This window comes from Musa acuminata, chromosome BXJ3-11 (genome assembly GCF_036884655.1).
Source record: "Musa acuminata AAA Group cultivar baxijiao chromosome BXJ3-11, Cavendish_Baxijiao_AAA, whole genome shotgun sequence".
Classification (NCBI taxonomy): Eukaryota; Viridiplantae; Streptophyta; class Magnoliopsida; order Zingiberales; family Musaceae; genus Musa; species Musa acuminata.
Window position 1 is genome coordinate 20,428,387 of NC_088359.1, and position 16,265 is coordinate 20,444,651.

Here is a 16,265-nt window from a genome sequence, read left to right on the forward strand (position 1 = left end):
GAAGCAATAATCATGAGCCTACACAAGAAAGTTATCTTGCATTTGCTTTCGAAGTTTTTGCTAGCTTGTATATTGCGAAACTTGTATATCGTAAAAATTGCTAGCTTGTAGTCTAAAGAGAAGCGAAAAGTTGATATCTCAAAAGAAGCAAAGGTGCTATCTTGCCTATCTCAAGAAGCAAAACATGCTAACTTGCGCATCTAGCAAAGTGGACAAAATTTTCATATTTCAAGAAGCAAGAGTTGCCTTCTTGAACATCTCTAATTTGCTAGCTTGCATGATATAGAACTTGCTATCTTGAACATCTCTAATTTTCATACCAAGTGCTATCTTGTATACTGTAAAACTTGCATATCTAAAACTTGATAGCTTGAATGTTCTAAGCATGCTGTAACATTTGCTAAATTTTTTGGCTTCAAAACTGCATGATGATAAAACTTGATATTATGTTTTTCATGCAATAAGTTGAACCTATATCACAAACACTTGATTGTGGTACTTCTCCTTTTTGTTGATGACAAAGGGGGAGAAGTATGTTGATGACATGACATGTGATGCATAAGTTTATGCATATGTTCATGTTGACGTGTTGCAAGTATTCATGATGAATATTGCAATGACTTGAATTCAGTTTGAATTCAAGGTTCTATCAATATGGCATATTGATAGGGGGAGTTTGTTTAAACTCCGGGAGTTAAGTTTAACTCCGTCATCAAGTAGTTGTCATCATCAAAAAGGGGGAGATTGTTGAATCTCGTATTTTGATGATGAAACTACTTGATATATGTTTATGATTTAATATGCGTTTTGAGTGACGCAGGATGCTTTGATCAGGATGAGACAATTAAAGCAGGAACATCATGTTGTACCGGAGGAACATGTCAGAAGATTGGACGTCGGGCCGGTGGATCGGTCGACGTATCGACAGAAGGCTTCGGGCCGTGGACTCGGGCATCGGGCCAAGAAGAGCGGTTATTGTGCCAAGGATATCGGAGTTGCGGAGTCAACTGGCCGATTGGGCAATAGTCCGCAGGAGAGGACGATGCGTCGAAGAATCAGACGAAGCGTCGAGGGACCAATGACATGCCGGACAACTTGGTTAATTGCTTAGGATTAATTGTCTCGATCAAAGTTTTGTTTTAATTGTGCAGGATTAACTATGATAACGATGAAGACATAAAGCGAAACAAAGTGTCGGAGTCAAGCGCGAAGGATTTGTTGCGAGTTCGAGAGTTCGACGGAAGTCCGAAGGTTCGTCGGGAATGCTACCGGAACTAGCCGAGAATGAGTTGGGAGCTTGCCGAAGGGTTTTTCGGAAGCTCGCCGGAAGGTTCGTTGGGAGTTCGCGGAGCTCGCCGAGAAAGATCGGAGCTTGCCGAAGAAGCTCGTTGGAACTCGCTAAGAACAAATCGTGAAGTCTAGGAGCTTGCCGGGAGTCCGCAGAATGGTTTCCGAGAGTTCATCGGAAGACCGTCGGAAGTTTGCCGAAAGCTCGCCAGAAGAAGTCTTGACTTGCAGACTTTGTAATAGCTTATAAAATGTCTTTAAAATCATAGTTAGCACGTTAATTAGGGTTAGGATTAGGTGTTAATCCTATAACCCAAGTAGGGGCCAATTTGGCCCAAGTTCGGACTGGTTTGGGCCAAGTTTGGAGCCAAACCAAGTGAGCTGGAATAGTGAAAGAGGTGGCACCGCCCCAGCCAAGAGGTAGCACCGCCCAGGCTATGTCTCCCAGCGAGACTGGGAGGTGCAACCGCCCCAGCCAGGAGGTGGCACCGCCTGAGCTCAGTCTTCGAGCTCTGGCAGAGAGGTGCAACCGCCTCTGTCAAGAGGTGGCACCGCCTGGGCTCAGTCTTCGAGCTCTGCCAGGCGGTGCAACCTCTCCAGTCAGGAGGTGCAACCGCCTGATCCCGGAATTCCGGGATTTGATCGTTTTGAGCTCCAAATTTGAATTGGGTTGGGGCCTATAAATACCCCACCCATTCAGCACTGAGAGAGCAAGAACTCAAGCCGAAATCTTGATCTTTTCAGTGGTTCTTAGAGCTCAAAACTGCTAGTTTTCCTCCTCCTTTTGTTCTTCAAGTTTGAGTTGTAAAGAGAGGAGAGAAAACATTTGTAAGGGTTGTCTCCTGAGCCCGTCAAAAGGAGTGAATCTGTAAGAGGGTAGTTGGCCTTCGCCTATTGAAGGAAGGCTCCTAGTTGACGTCGGTGACCTCGCCGGTGGAGGAAGCCAAAAGTGGAGTAGGTCAAGACTGACCGAACCACTCTAAATCTCTGGTTTGCGTTTATTTTGAGCACTTTATCATTACTGCAAACCTCCTACATAGCTACTGCTCTCTGCGCTTTTACGAACGAGTTCTGTGCAGTTTACGTTCACATCTTAATTCCATTTACAAACTGCAAACTGCTCTCTGCGCTTTTACGAACGAATTCTGTGCAGTTTACGTTTACGTCTTGATTCCATCTACAAACTGCAAACTGTCTCTCTGCGCTTTTACGAACGAATTCTGTGCAGTTTACGTTTACGTCTTGATTCCATCTACAAACTGCAAACTGTCTCTCTGCGCTTTTACGAATGAGTTCTGTGCAGTTTACGTTTACGTCTTGATTTCACTTACAACTGCAAACTATCTTCTGCGCCTTTTTTACGGACAAGGTTCTGTGCAGTTTACGTTCACGTCTTGATTTCATTTACAACTGCAAACTGTCTTCTGCGCTTTTACGAACAAGGTTCTGTGCAGTTTACGTTTACGTCTTGATTTCATTTAGAACTGCAAACTGTCATCTGCGTTTAGACGCAAACTGCGTTTAGACGCAAACTGCGTTTAGACGTAAACTGCGCTTAGACGCAAACTGCGTTTAGACGTAAGCTGCGTTTAGACGTAAACTGCGCTTAGACGCAAACTGTGTTTAGATGCAAACTGCGCTTAGACGCAAACTACGTTTAGACGTAAATCTGCGTTTAGACGTAAATCTGCGTTTAGACGTAAATCTGCGTTTTAGACGTAAAACTGCGTTTAGACGTAAACTATGTTTAAACGTAAAACTGCGTTTTAGACGTAAACTGAGTTTGGACGTAAATCTGCGTTTAGACGTAAATCTGCGTTTAGACGTAAATCTGCGGTTAGACGTAAAACTGCGTTTAGACGCAAACTGCATTTAAACATAAATTGTGTTTAGACGTAAACTACGTTTAGACGTAAACTGCACTTAGTCATAAGTTATCTTTGAGTCGGCTTTTGCTTCAAAACTGATTTTTATCGAACGAACGCAGCTTTTGTTTTTAATCGCTAAAAGATATCCGCTGCACTAATTCACCCCCCCCCTCTTAGTGCTCTCGATCCTAACAGGTTGCACCGCCCAGTCTCACTCGGAGACTAAGCCCTAGCAGTGCCACCGCCTGCCTGGGGCGGTTGCACCGCCCAGTCTCGCTCGGAGACTGAGCCCTGCCGGTGCCACCGCTTGTCAAGTGCGGTTGCACCGCCTAGTCTCGCTCGGAGACTGAGCCCAAGCGGTGCCACCGCTTGCTTGGGGCGGTTGCACCGCCTAGCTTTCCTGGGAGACCCTCTCCTGGGCGGTGCCACTGCCGACCCTGGCGGTGCCACAGCCTAGTAGGAATTCTGGTCCGAATGGGTTGATCCATTCGGCCCAATTTGTGTATGTCAAGGGCCCAATTACCCCCAGATTAACTTAATGGGATCACCTCCCATTCCTAACTTAATCTACATGCTAACTATGACAATTCTTAAGACATTTACTATAGCTTGCTCCGGTGCGTCAATCGCTTCTTCCGGCGAGCTAACGGCTAACTTCCGACGAACATCCAACGAACCTCCGGTGATGCTCTGACGGACTTCCAGCAAACTCCTGGACTTGCGACGATCCACTTGGTGAGTTCCGTTGAGTTTCTTTTGGCAAGCTCCTAGACTTCTCGGATTTGTTCCCGCAGAACCTCCGATGACCGTCCGGACTTCCGTCGAGTTCTCGAACTCCCAGCGTGATCATAGTCTTGATTCCGGCGCAACTCCTGCTGCATGTCTTTCTTTCATTGTAGTTAATCCTGCACACTTAAAACAAAACTTCGATTGAGACAATTAATCCTAAGCAATTAACTAAGTTGTCTGGCATGTCATTGGTCCCTTGACGCTTCGTTCGATTCTTCGGTGCATCTACCTCTCCTGCGGCCTATTGCCCAATCGGCCAATTGACTCCGCAACTCTGATATCCTTGGCGTAAAACCTGCTCTTCTTGGCCCGATGCCCAAGTCCATGGCCCGAAGCCTTCTGTCGATACGTCGACCGATCTATCGGCCCGACGTCCAATCTTCTAACATGTTCTTCCGGCACAACATGATTTTTCCTGCTTTAATTGTCTCATCATGATCGAAGCATCCTGCGTCACTCAAAACGCAGATTAAAACATAAACACATATCAAGTGGTTTCATCATCAAAATATGAGATTCAATAGTTTGCAGTTAAGATAGAGAACAGAAAGTAAATGCAAACCAAGATTTAGAGTGGTTCGGTCAATACCTATATCCACTTTCGGCTTCCTCCTCCGATGAGGTCACCGACATCCACTAGAGGCCTTCCTTCAATAGGCGAAGGCCAACCACCCATTTATACTTTCACTACTTTTGACAGGTTTAGGAGACAACCCTTACAGAATTTTCTCTCCTCTCTTGAAAGATCAAAACTTGGAAGAAATGAGGGAGGAGAACTTCTAGCCTTTACAACACTTTTGAACTCTAAAATCACAGAGTAAGATCAAGCTTTCAGTACCCTTTCATGCAGGAAAGGGTGGGGTATATATAGGCCCCAAACTGGTTTGAATTTGGAGCTCAAAAATGTCACCTCCCAGATTTTCGGGGTCCTGGTGGTACTACCGCCAGACTGGGCGGTACGACCGCCTAACAGAGCTCATAGACCAATCTTTGGCAGTGCCACCGCCTGACATGGGCGGTTGCACTACCCAGTCTTGCTCAGAGACTGAGCCCAGGTAGTACCACCGCTTGACTGGGGCGGTTGCACTGCCCAATCTCGCTCGGAGATTGAGCCCAAGCGGTGCAACCACCTAACCTGGGCGGTTGCAACGCCTATTTTTCCTGGGAGACCATCTCTTGGGCGGTGCCACCGCCGACCCTTGCGGTGCCACCGCTTGGCAGGAATTCTAGTCCGAATGGGTTGATCCATTCGGCCCAATTAGCGTCTATCAAGGGCCCAATTGCCCAAAATTAAGTTAATGGGATCACATCCCATTCCTAACTTAATCTACATACTAACTATGATATTTCTTAACACATTTACTGCAACTTGCTTCGATGCATCAATCGCTTCTTCCGGCGAGCTTCCGACAAACATTCGACGAACCTTCGGCGATGCTCCGGTGGACTTCCGGCAAACTCCTGGACTTGCGACGATCCACTTGGCGAGTTCCAACGAGCTTCTTTGGCAAGCTCCTGGACTTCTTGGATTTGTTCCCGCAGAACCTCCGATGACCGTTCGGACTTCCGTCAAACTCTCGAACTCCCAACGTGATCATAGTCTTGACTCCGGTGCAACTCCTACTGCATGTCTTACTCTCATCATAGTTAATCCTGCACATGTAAAACAAGCTAGTCATAGGTGCCCAGCAAGCCAATCACGTGAGTGATGGCACGTGTGACTAGATACAAAATCTTTTTGCTTATTATATTTTGGCGTATATCACTTTATAACTATTGCATAAATGCATATAGATATATTGTGATGTCCTTGGATTTGTACAATGGGAATCGGATCGTGATGAGATCACGATAATGAGATCGATTCACCTTTAAACACATATTCTAAATAATCCCGGTCATAGGTTACTCGAAAGGGACATCATGATAACCGGACAGACTGGTGTGCTGTATACCCGTCCATATGATGGATGCAGTTGGTCTTATAGCTGCTCGTGTAGAGACACTAGAGATACAATACAGGTGCTCATTGGAGAATGAGTTCACTGATTGATCCGCTTACGGAATGTTGGATGGTTGATGATGCCTTATTGTCATACAGCGATTCCGTAGTCCTAGTAGTATATCTGGTCCTTAGACTTGAGACACCAAGGATGTCCTGTATGAGTGCTCCACTCTTTGATACCAGACTTATAGGTTTGGCTGTCCCAGATCTAGTACAGTTGGTCATTGGGAGTGGTAGTCGACCTTACGAGGGCTATTGAGTGTCGATAGAGGATCATCGACTCTCGGCGTCATGAGAGGAATATCCCATGTGTTCTTGCTCAGACAAATCCCTGGCCAGGGTCATTCGGGTTGAGAGAGAAAGAGTTTTCCGGGAGAATCTGATTAGAGCAAGACTCGAGTAGAAACCGTATGGGTCTGACAGCACCATGCTCGATATACGGTCTCTAGGATATTAGATGGATGAGGGACTATAGGTACACGATAACTGAGGACAGACTGGGATATTAGATGGATGAGGGGCTGGCAACCCGCGGGCAGAGGCGCCTGCGGTCGCTTCTCCCGCGGGGTGAGGCGCCGTAGGGCAGCGGCACTTGCCACTGCTGCTCCCGAGGGCGAAACCCACCCACCCCCCCCACAGGGGCGGCCTCCCGTCGGGACAGCACCGCGTGCGGGCATTGCCCCGCAGGCAGAACCGCCCGCGGGGGCGCCCACCTGCAACGGCAGCGCCGCCAGCGGGCGTGCCGCCTGCAGGCAAGGGCAGCGCCCTCGCCCCGCCGCCAGCAGGGTGGCGGCGGCGGCGGCAGTAGCAGGGGGAATTCGAGTTTTGGGCAAAAGGATAGTTTTGCCCCTGTGAATTTGAGAAATTCTAGTTTCTGTCTTTTGTCTAAATTATGAAAATACCCTTTGGAATTGAGAAATTCCCTACATGTCCCTAATTTCATAAAATATTAATTAATTAAAAGGTTTAGTTGATTATTATTTTTTATTATTATCTAGTAGTCCTATATGATAATGATTTTTTATACATGTGATATATGATGTGAGGACGGAGGATCATGGACCGTGTGATGTGTGTACTTGTGATTATTATTATTGAGGTCTTCGAGCCTCCATTATATTTCTCGTTTATTGTCGGGCCTGCGTGCCTATGATTAAGTTGTAATCACATGAGGAGGCGCAGCGGGAGCGTGGATGCGATAGCGGGACCCACGAGACGGACGATCGTGATGCATGAAGATGCATCAAGATGTCGACGGAACCGACGAGGATGAGATGGACGATCACAGGGTATGGAGATGCACCGTTGCACATATAGATCTTGATGTGAGTGATTAGGCCTACTGGCTCGGGCCTAATCATATTAGGTTGTGGTCCATGATCATCTGGTGTGATTGCTTATACACATACTAGATATGTATATATATTTGCATGCGATGTAGATATATATTAAATATGTATATGTATGACATGTCATATTCGGAGACCAAATCATAGAAACATCTCTCGATAATATTAAGTCAGTAAACGTGAGGCAATTAGATTGACCCACGTGGCCTTCCATCGTTATAAGTAGGAACCGATTCCCGGTGTAGGTTGAGTTGGTCGAGTCCCTCGAGACTCACTTATATCGCGATTCACTATCTTGCTTACGACATAGAGATGTCACCGGTGACCTGAGGGCATGGTATGCTTGGTCGAGTCCCTCGAGGGTATATCATCAAATCAAACTCATCTTGTAACGAAGGTGTTGACTTAACCGAGCATCATGGTTGGTCGAGTCCCTCGAGGCCATGGTGATTCGGAGGCCGAACAGGACGGGAATCACAAGGAGTTGTGATCGGCAAGATTTGCCTACCTTTTAGGCTTAGTGTGATTGGTCGAGTCCCTCGAGGTTACACTAAGACGCTGATTGGATCCTAATCCCCACTATAAGTCTGCCGGAGACTTCCGTTTCATGTGCTGAGGGTGTCGCGTGACTCGTTAGTAAAATAGTGGGAGCATATTAAGATAGAAGTCCATATCTTGATAGTTTATTTCTTGCAAAATCTGCATGTTATTCATTTCTGCTGCATCTTTATTTTCAGAAAATATCGCTTTCAAATCCCTTACGTGGCATACTTGATGTCAACCGCCTCACTGGTCCAAATTATACGGATTGGCTCCGTAACTTGAGAATTGTTCTCACAGCGGAGAAAATCGTGTACGTCCTTGATATAGTGATGCCTACGCCCGAAGAAGGGGCAAACGAGGATGAGATTGCTCGCTACGTGAAGTACATTGATGACTCCACTCTTGCTTAGTGCTATATGTTAGGCTCTATGACTCCTGAGTTACAGAGACAACATGAAAAAATGGATGCGAGATCCATTCTCCTGCATGTCCGCAAATTGTTTGAGGAACAGGGAATGACTCAATGATATGAGATACCAAGAGCCTCTTCCGCGCTAGGATGACTAAGGGGACACCGGTTCAGAACCATGTCCTAAAGATGATTGAGTGGATAGAGAAACTCACAGGTCTAGGAATGGTCCTTGAGGATAACTTGTGTGTGGACATTATGCTTCAGTCCCTACTAGATTCCTTTTCACAGTTCATAATGAATTTTAATATGAACAAGCTTGAGGTGACTCTCCCAGAGCTCCTCAATATGTTGAGGGAGGTAGAGAGTACTATTAAGAAATAGAAGCCAGTTCTCTACACTGGTGAGACTAGAAAGAAAAGGAAAGCAGAAAGGTCCCTGGTCCCTTAAGAAGGGAAAGGGTAAGGGCAAACAAGGTAAAGCAAAGGTTGCTAAGAAAGACCCAGCAAAGGACAAAGGCCAGTGCTTCCACTGTGGTAAAGATGGGCATTGGAAGAGAAACTGCAAAGAGTACCTTGCAGAAAGGGCGAAACAAAAGCTTGATGAAGCTTCAGGTACATTCATGATCAGTCTCCATTTGTCAGACTCTTATGATAACACATGGGTATTGGATACCGGTAGTGCTTATCATATATGCAATTCGTTGCAGGTTCTAGCAAGGCCTAGGAGACTAGAGAGAGGCGAGATGGACCTCAAGATGGGTAATGGAGCAAAAGTTGCTGTATTAGCTATTGGCGAGGTCGCCCTACATCTGCCTAGTGGAGCTTTTATTGCATTAGATGCATGTTATTTTGTTCCTTCTATTATCAAAAACATTATCTCCATTTCATGTTTAACAATTAGTGGATATAAATTTATTTTTGAGAACAATGGTTGTTCGATATTATTAGATGATAAGATCATCACGAAAGGAACATTGCATAATGGTTTATTTATGTTAGACACCACTCCACATATCATGAATGTAAATGTGTCCAAAAGGAAACGAGATGAGTTGAACAGTGCATACCTGTGGCATTGCAGGCTAGGTCACATCCATGAAAGAAGGATTCAAAAGTTGCTAAATGATGGATATCTAGATCCATTCGACTATATGTCTTATGCAACTTGTGAGCCTTGCATTCGTGGAAAATTGACCAACTCTCCATTTAGTGGAACTGGAGAGAGAGCCACTGAGTTGTTGGAACTCATACATAGTGATGTATGTGGACCCATGTCAACTCATGCCATTGGAGGTTACTCCTACTTTATTACATTTACTGATGATTTCTCAAGGTATGGATATGTGTACTTAATGAAGTACAAGTCCGAGGCCTTTGAGAAATTCAGAAAGTATAAGAATGAGGTGGAGAACCAGACTGGAAAGAGTATCAAAACTCTTCGATCAGATCGAGGATGTGAGTACTTAAGTACAGAGTTTACTCAGTTCCTCAAGGACCATGGGATATTATCCCAATGGACACCTCCTTATACACCTCAGCTCAATGGTGTCTTTGGAAGGAGGAATCGTATGCTATTAGATATGGTACGGTCCATGATGAGTTTCGCTGACCTACCCATCTCATTCTAGGGATATGCCCTAGAGACCGCAGCTTACCTTCTGAACAGAGTTCCAACTAAGTCGGTAGTGTCTACACCATATGAGATATGGAAAGGGAAGAAGCCTGATCTTAAGGTTGTTAAGATTTGGGGCTGCCCAGCCCACGTTAAAAGACACAACCCCGATAAGTTAGAATCAAGGACAGAGCGATACATATTTGTGGGGTACCCTAAGGAAACTTGTGGGTATTACTTCTATCATCCCGAGGATAAAAAGGTCTTTGTAGCTAAGAGAGCAGTGTTCCTTGAGAAGGAACACATTCTTGATGGAGACAGTGGGAGAATGATAGAGTTGAGCAAAGTTAGAGAACCAAGCTCAAGCACCACTCTACAGCCTGAGTCTGTTCAGGTACCTAATACACAAGTTTCAACTTTACACAGGTCTGATATCACATCCTCCTGAGAGATATGTGGGACATATTAGAGGAGAGGATGTTGAGGATATTGATCCTCAGACCTACGAGGAGGCTATTATGAGTATAGACTCCGGGAAGTGGCAAGAAGCCATGAATTCTGAGATGGATTCTATGTACTCCAATAAGGTTTGGAACCTAGTTGATGCACCCGAAGGTATTGTACCCATCGGTTGCAAATGGATCTTTAAGAAAAAGATCGGAGTAGATGGAAAGGTAGAGACCTATAAAGCAAGGCTAGTGGCTAAGGGGTATCGTCAAAGGCAAGGTGTTGACTACGACGAAACCTTCTCACCCGTAGCAATGCTAAAATCCATCAGAATTCTATTGGCTATTGCGGCACACTATGATTATGAGATCTGGCAGATGGATGTGAAAACCACATTCCTCAATGGGAACCTCGAGGAGGAGGTGTATATGATGCAACCTGAGGGATTCGTGTCCAAGAACTGCCCAGATAGGGTGTGTAGGTTGCTTAAATCCATTTATGGACTAAAGCAAGCTTCCCGAAGTTGGAACATAAGATTTGATGAGTCAATCAGATCTTATGACTTCGTTAAGAACGAAGATGAGCCTTGTGTGTACAGGAAGGTAAGTGGGAGCGCTATCACCTTTTTGGTGTTATATGTGGATGACATCCTCATCATTGGGAATGATGTAGGAATGCTATCCACAGTAAAGACTTGGTTATCTAGACACTTCTCCATTAAGGACTTAGGGGAAGCATCCTATATCTTGGGGATTAGAATTTATAGAGATAGATCTAATAGGATGCTTGGCTTGTCCCAGTCCAGGTACATAGAAACCAATGTCAAAAGGTTTGGCATGGAAAATTCCAAAGGGCAAACATGAATATGATACCTTATGCCTTAGCAATAGGGTCTATCATGTATGCCATGCTATGTACTAGGCCTGATATAGCGCATGCTCTGAGTGTCACGAGCAGGTATCAGGCGGATCCAGACTTGGAGCACTGGAAAGTAGTAAAGTGTATCCTTAAGTACTTGAGAAGGACTAAGGATCTTTTACTAGTATATGGAGGTAATAGCCTTAAGGTTGAAGGCTACACAGACTCAAGTTTTCAGTCTGATGTCGATAATAGCAAGTCGAATTCAAGGTATGTGTACACCTTGAATGGAGGAGCAGTGTGCTAGAAGAGTTCCAAGCAAGATACCACTGCTGACTCGACCATAGAGACGGAGTACATTGCTGCATCGGATGCAGCAAAGGAGGGAGTCTGGGTGAAGAAGTTCATCACAGATTTGGGAGTCGATACAGATAGCGACAAGTCGACTTCCTTATATTGCGACAACTATGGGGTAATTACACAAATAAGGGAACCCGGGTCTCATCAGAAGTGTTCTGAGGAGGTTCCAACTTATAAGAGAGATCGTAACCCGAGGAGATGTAGTAATGGAAAGAGTTCCATCCGAAGATAACATTGCAGATCCACTGACAAAGCCGTTGTCTCAGATTGTCTTTGAGTGTCACAGGAGTCTGATGGGGATCAGACACATAGGTGATTGGCTTTAGGTCAAGTGGGAGATTGCTAGTCATAGGTGCCCAGCAAGCCAATCACGTGAGTGATGGCACGTGTGACTTGATACAGAATCTTTTTGCTTATTATATTTTAGCGTATATCACTTTATAACTATTGCATAAATGCATATATATATTGTGATGTCCTTGGATTTGTGCAATGGGAATCGGATCGTGATGAGATCACGATAATGAGATCGATTCACCTTTAAACACATATCCTAAATAATCCCGGTCATAGGTTACTCGAGAGGGACATCGTAATAACCGGATAGACTGGTGTGCTGTATACCCGTCCATATGATGGATGCAGCTGGTCTCATAGCTGCTCGTGTAGGGACACTAGGGATACAGTACAGGTGCTCATTGGAGAATGAGTTCACTGATTGATCCGCTTACGGAATGCTGGATGGTTGATGATGCCTTATTGTCAGACAGCGATTCCGTAGTCCTAGTGGTGTATCTGGTCCTTAGACTTGAGACACCAAGGATGTCCTATATGAGTGCTCCACTCTTTGATACCAGACTTATAGGTTTGGCTGTCCCCAGATCTAGTACAACTGGTCATTGGGAGTGGTAGTCGACCTTACGAGGGCTATTGAGTGTCAATAGAGGATCATCCACTCTCGGCGTCATGAGAGAAATATCCTATGTGTTCTTGCTCAGACAAATCCCTGGCCAGGGTCATTCGGGTTGAGAGAGAAAGAGTTCTCCGGGAGAATCCGCTTAGAGCGAGACTCGAGTAGAAACCGTATGGGTCTGACAGCACCATGCTCGATATATGGTCTCTGGGATATTAGATGGATGAGGGACTATAGGTACATGGTAACTGAGGACAGACAGGTCCAATGGATTGGATTCCCCTATATCGTCTGGGGACTACGGCGTAGTGGCCTAGTACGTCCGTAGTCGATGAGTCGAGTGAATTATTACAGAGATAATAATTCACTGAGTTAGAAGGAGTTCTGACAGGTATGACTCACGGCCAGCTCGATATTGGGCCTAGAGGGTCACACACATATGGTAGGCATTGCGATGAGTAGAGGTTCGGATATGAGATATCCGACGGAGCCCTTGTCTTATTGGATGCAGATCCAATACCCACTAAGGAATGACCCATTAGGGTTTGACACGGGATCTCTATAAATAGGAGGGATTCACAGCCTCATAGGCTAGAGTCTTTGCTTGCCTTTCCTATTCTCCTCTCCCTCTCCACCTCAGAGTAGGCCTGGAGTTTTGAGGAGCGTCGTCGCAACCCTGCTGTGTGGATCACCGCTAGAGAGGAGGACGCTTGACCTCCTTCACCCTCTACTAAGGATCTGCAAGGAAACAGGGATATACGATCTCCCTAGGTAACACAATCTCTATACGCAGTTTTGTGTTTTGCGGATTTTTACGCACCAATCTTCGCACGACGACGAACATCTTTTTGGGAATCGGGGATTTTTGTTTTCTTGTTCTTCCGCTGCGCATATGATGTCTCCCCAAATGATTTCCCAATAGACCTTACGAGGGCTATTGAGTGTCGATAGAGGATCATCCACTCTCGGCGTCATGAGAGGAATATCCCATGTGTTCTTGCTCAGACAAATCCTCGGCTAGGGTCATTCGGGTTGAGAGAGAAAGAGTTCTCCGGGAGAATCCGATTAGAGCAAGACTCCAGTAGAAACCGTATGGGTCTGACAGCACCATGCTCGATATACGGTCTCTGGGATATTAGATGGATGAGGGACTATAGGTAAACGGTAACTGAGGACAGACAAGTCCAATAGATTGGATTCCCCTGTATCGTCTGGGGACTACGGCGTAGTGGCCTAGTACGTCCGTAGTCGATGAGTCGAGTGAATTATTACAGAGATAATAATTCACTGAGTTAGAAGGAGTTCTGACAGGTATGACTCATGGACAGCTCGATATTGGGCCTAGAGGGTCACACACATATGGTAGGCATTACGATGAGTAGAGGTTCAGATATGAGATATCCGACGGAGCCCTTGTCTTATTGGATGCAGATCCAATACCCACTAAGGAAGGACCCATTAGGGTTTGACTCGGGATCTCTATAAATAGGAGGGATTCACAGCCTCATAGGCTAGAGTCTTTGCTTGCCTTTCCTATTCTCCTCTCCCTCTCCACCTTAGAGTAGGCCTGGAGTTTTGAGGAGCGTCGTCGCAACCCTGCTGTGTGGATCACCGCTAGAGAGGAGGACGCTTGACCTCCTTCACCCTCTCCTAAGGATCTGCAAGGAAACAGGGATATACGATCTCCCTAGGTAACACAATCTCTATACGCAGTTTTGTGTTTTGCGGATTTTTACGCACCAATCTTCGCACGACGACGAACATCTTTTTGGGAATCGGGGATTTTTATTTTCTTGTTCTTCCGCTGTGCATATGATGTCTCCCCAAATGATTTCCCAACAGACCTTATGAGGGCTATTGAGTGTCGATAGAGGATCATCCACTCTCGGCGTCATGAGAGGAATATCCCATGTGTTCTTGCTCAGACAAATCCCCGACTAGGGTCATTCGGGTTGAGAGAGAAAGAGTTCTCCGGGAGAATCCGATTAGAGTAAGACTCGAGTAGAAACCATATGGGTCTGACAGCACCATGCTCGATATACAGTCTCTGGGATATTAGATGGATGAGGGACTATAGGTAAACGGTAACTGAGGACAGACAAGTCCAATAGATTGGATTCCCTGTATCGTCTGGGGACTACGGCGTAGTGGCCTAGTACGTCCGTAGTCGATGAATCGAGTGAATTATTACAGAGATAATAATTCACTGAGTTAGAAGGAGTTCTGACAGGTATGACTCACGGACAGCTCGATATTGGGCCTAGAGGGTCACACACATATGGTAGGCATTACGATGAGTAGAGGTTCAGATATGAGATATCCGACGGAGCCCTTGTCTTATTGGATGTAGATCCAATACCCACTAAGGAAGGACCCATTAGGGTTTGACTCGGGATCTCTATAAATAGGAGGGATTCACAGCCTCATAGGCTAGAGTCTTTGCTTGCCTTTCCTATTCTCCTCTCCCTCTCCACCTCAGAGCAGGCCTGGAGTTTTGAGGAGCGTTGTCACAACCCTGCTGTGTGGATCATCGTTAGAGAGGAGGACGCTTGACCTCCTTCACCCTCTCCTAAGGATCTGCAAGGAAACAGAGATATACGATCTCCCTAGGTAACACAATCTACTCTATACGCAGTTTTAAGTTTCACGGACTTTGCGCACCAATCTTCGCACGACGACGAACATCTTTTTGGGAATCGGGGATTTTGTTTTCTTGTTCTTCCGCTGCGCATATGATGTCGCCCCTAAGATTTCCCAACAAAACAAAACTTTGATCGAGACAATTAATCCTAAGCAATTAACCAAATTGTCCTTAATGTCATTGGTCCCTCGACGCTTCGTCCGATTATTCGGTGCATCGTCCTCTCTTGCGGCCTATTGCCCAATCGGCCAGTTGACTCTGCAACTCCAATATCATTAGCACAATACCCGCTCTTCTTGGCCCGATGCCCGAGTCCACGGCCCGTTGCCTTCTGTCGATATGTCGATCAATCCACCGGTCCGACGTCCAATCTTTTGACATGTTGCTCCGGCACAACATGATTTTTCTTGCTTTAATTATCTCATCTTGATCGAAACATCCTGCGTCACTCAAAATGCAGATTAAAACATAAACACAATTATCAATTGGTTTCATCATCAAAATACGAGATTCAATACTGAGATGTTAGAACTAATGTATGGTGGGTCTTCTAATAGTTTAAATTCTTTAAGTACGGTAGCTCAATCAAAAATTGCTAATTAGAATTAGTGATATATGGCACTAATACTAATGCAAAATACTAAATGTATTAATAATCAGTCATTTATGTGTTCCAAGAATCATATATATGACTGTATTAATATTCAGTCATATATATATATATATATATATATATATATATATATATATATATATATAATTGTGAAAGGTAATAAATATATCATTAGGTAATTTATCGAAAAAAACTCCCATATTTGCTTTTACTTATATTTGTTTATTTGGACTAAAGTACCTTTAGTCTTTTGCTTGAATGACATCGAAACTCAATCAAAATGTATGAATCAATTCTTTTCCCCTTCTCCTTTGTCTCGTTCACTAACATCTATATATATATTTTATAGATTTTATGAATGAATGTATTTTAATCTGTTTTCAAATATAATAGAGTCAACTTCAATCAGACCATCACCAATCTACTAAAATATCATTCTAACATTACTGATAATATTTTTTATATTTTTATAATATTTTCAGATAAATAATTATTTAAATTTAGATTTTTTTTATAGCATACGTGAATGAATGATTTTTAGTTTATTTTCTAGTATAATAGGATCAACT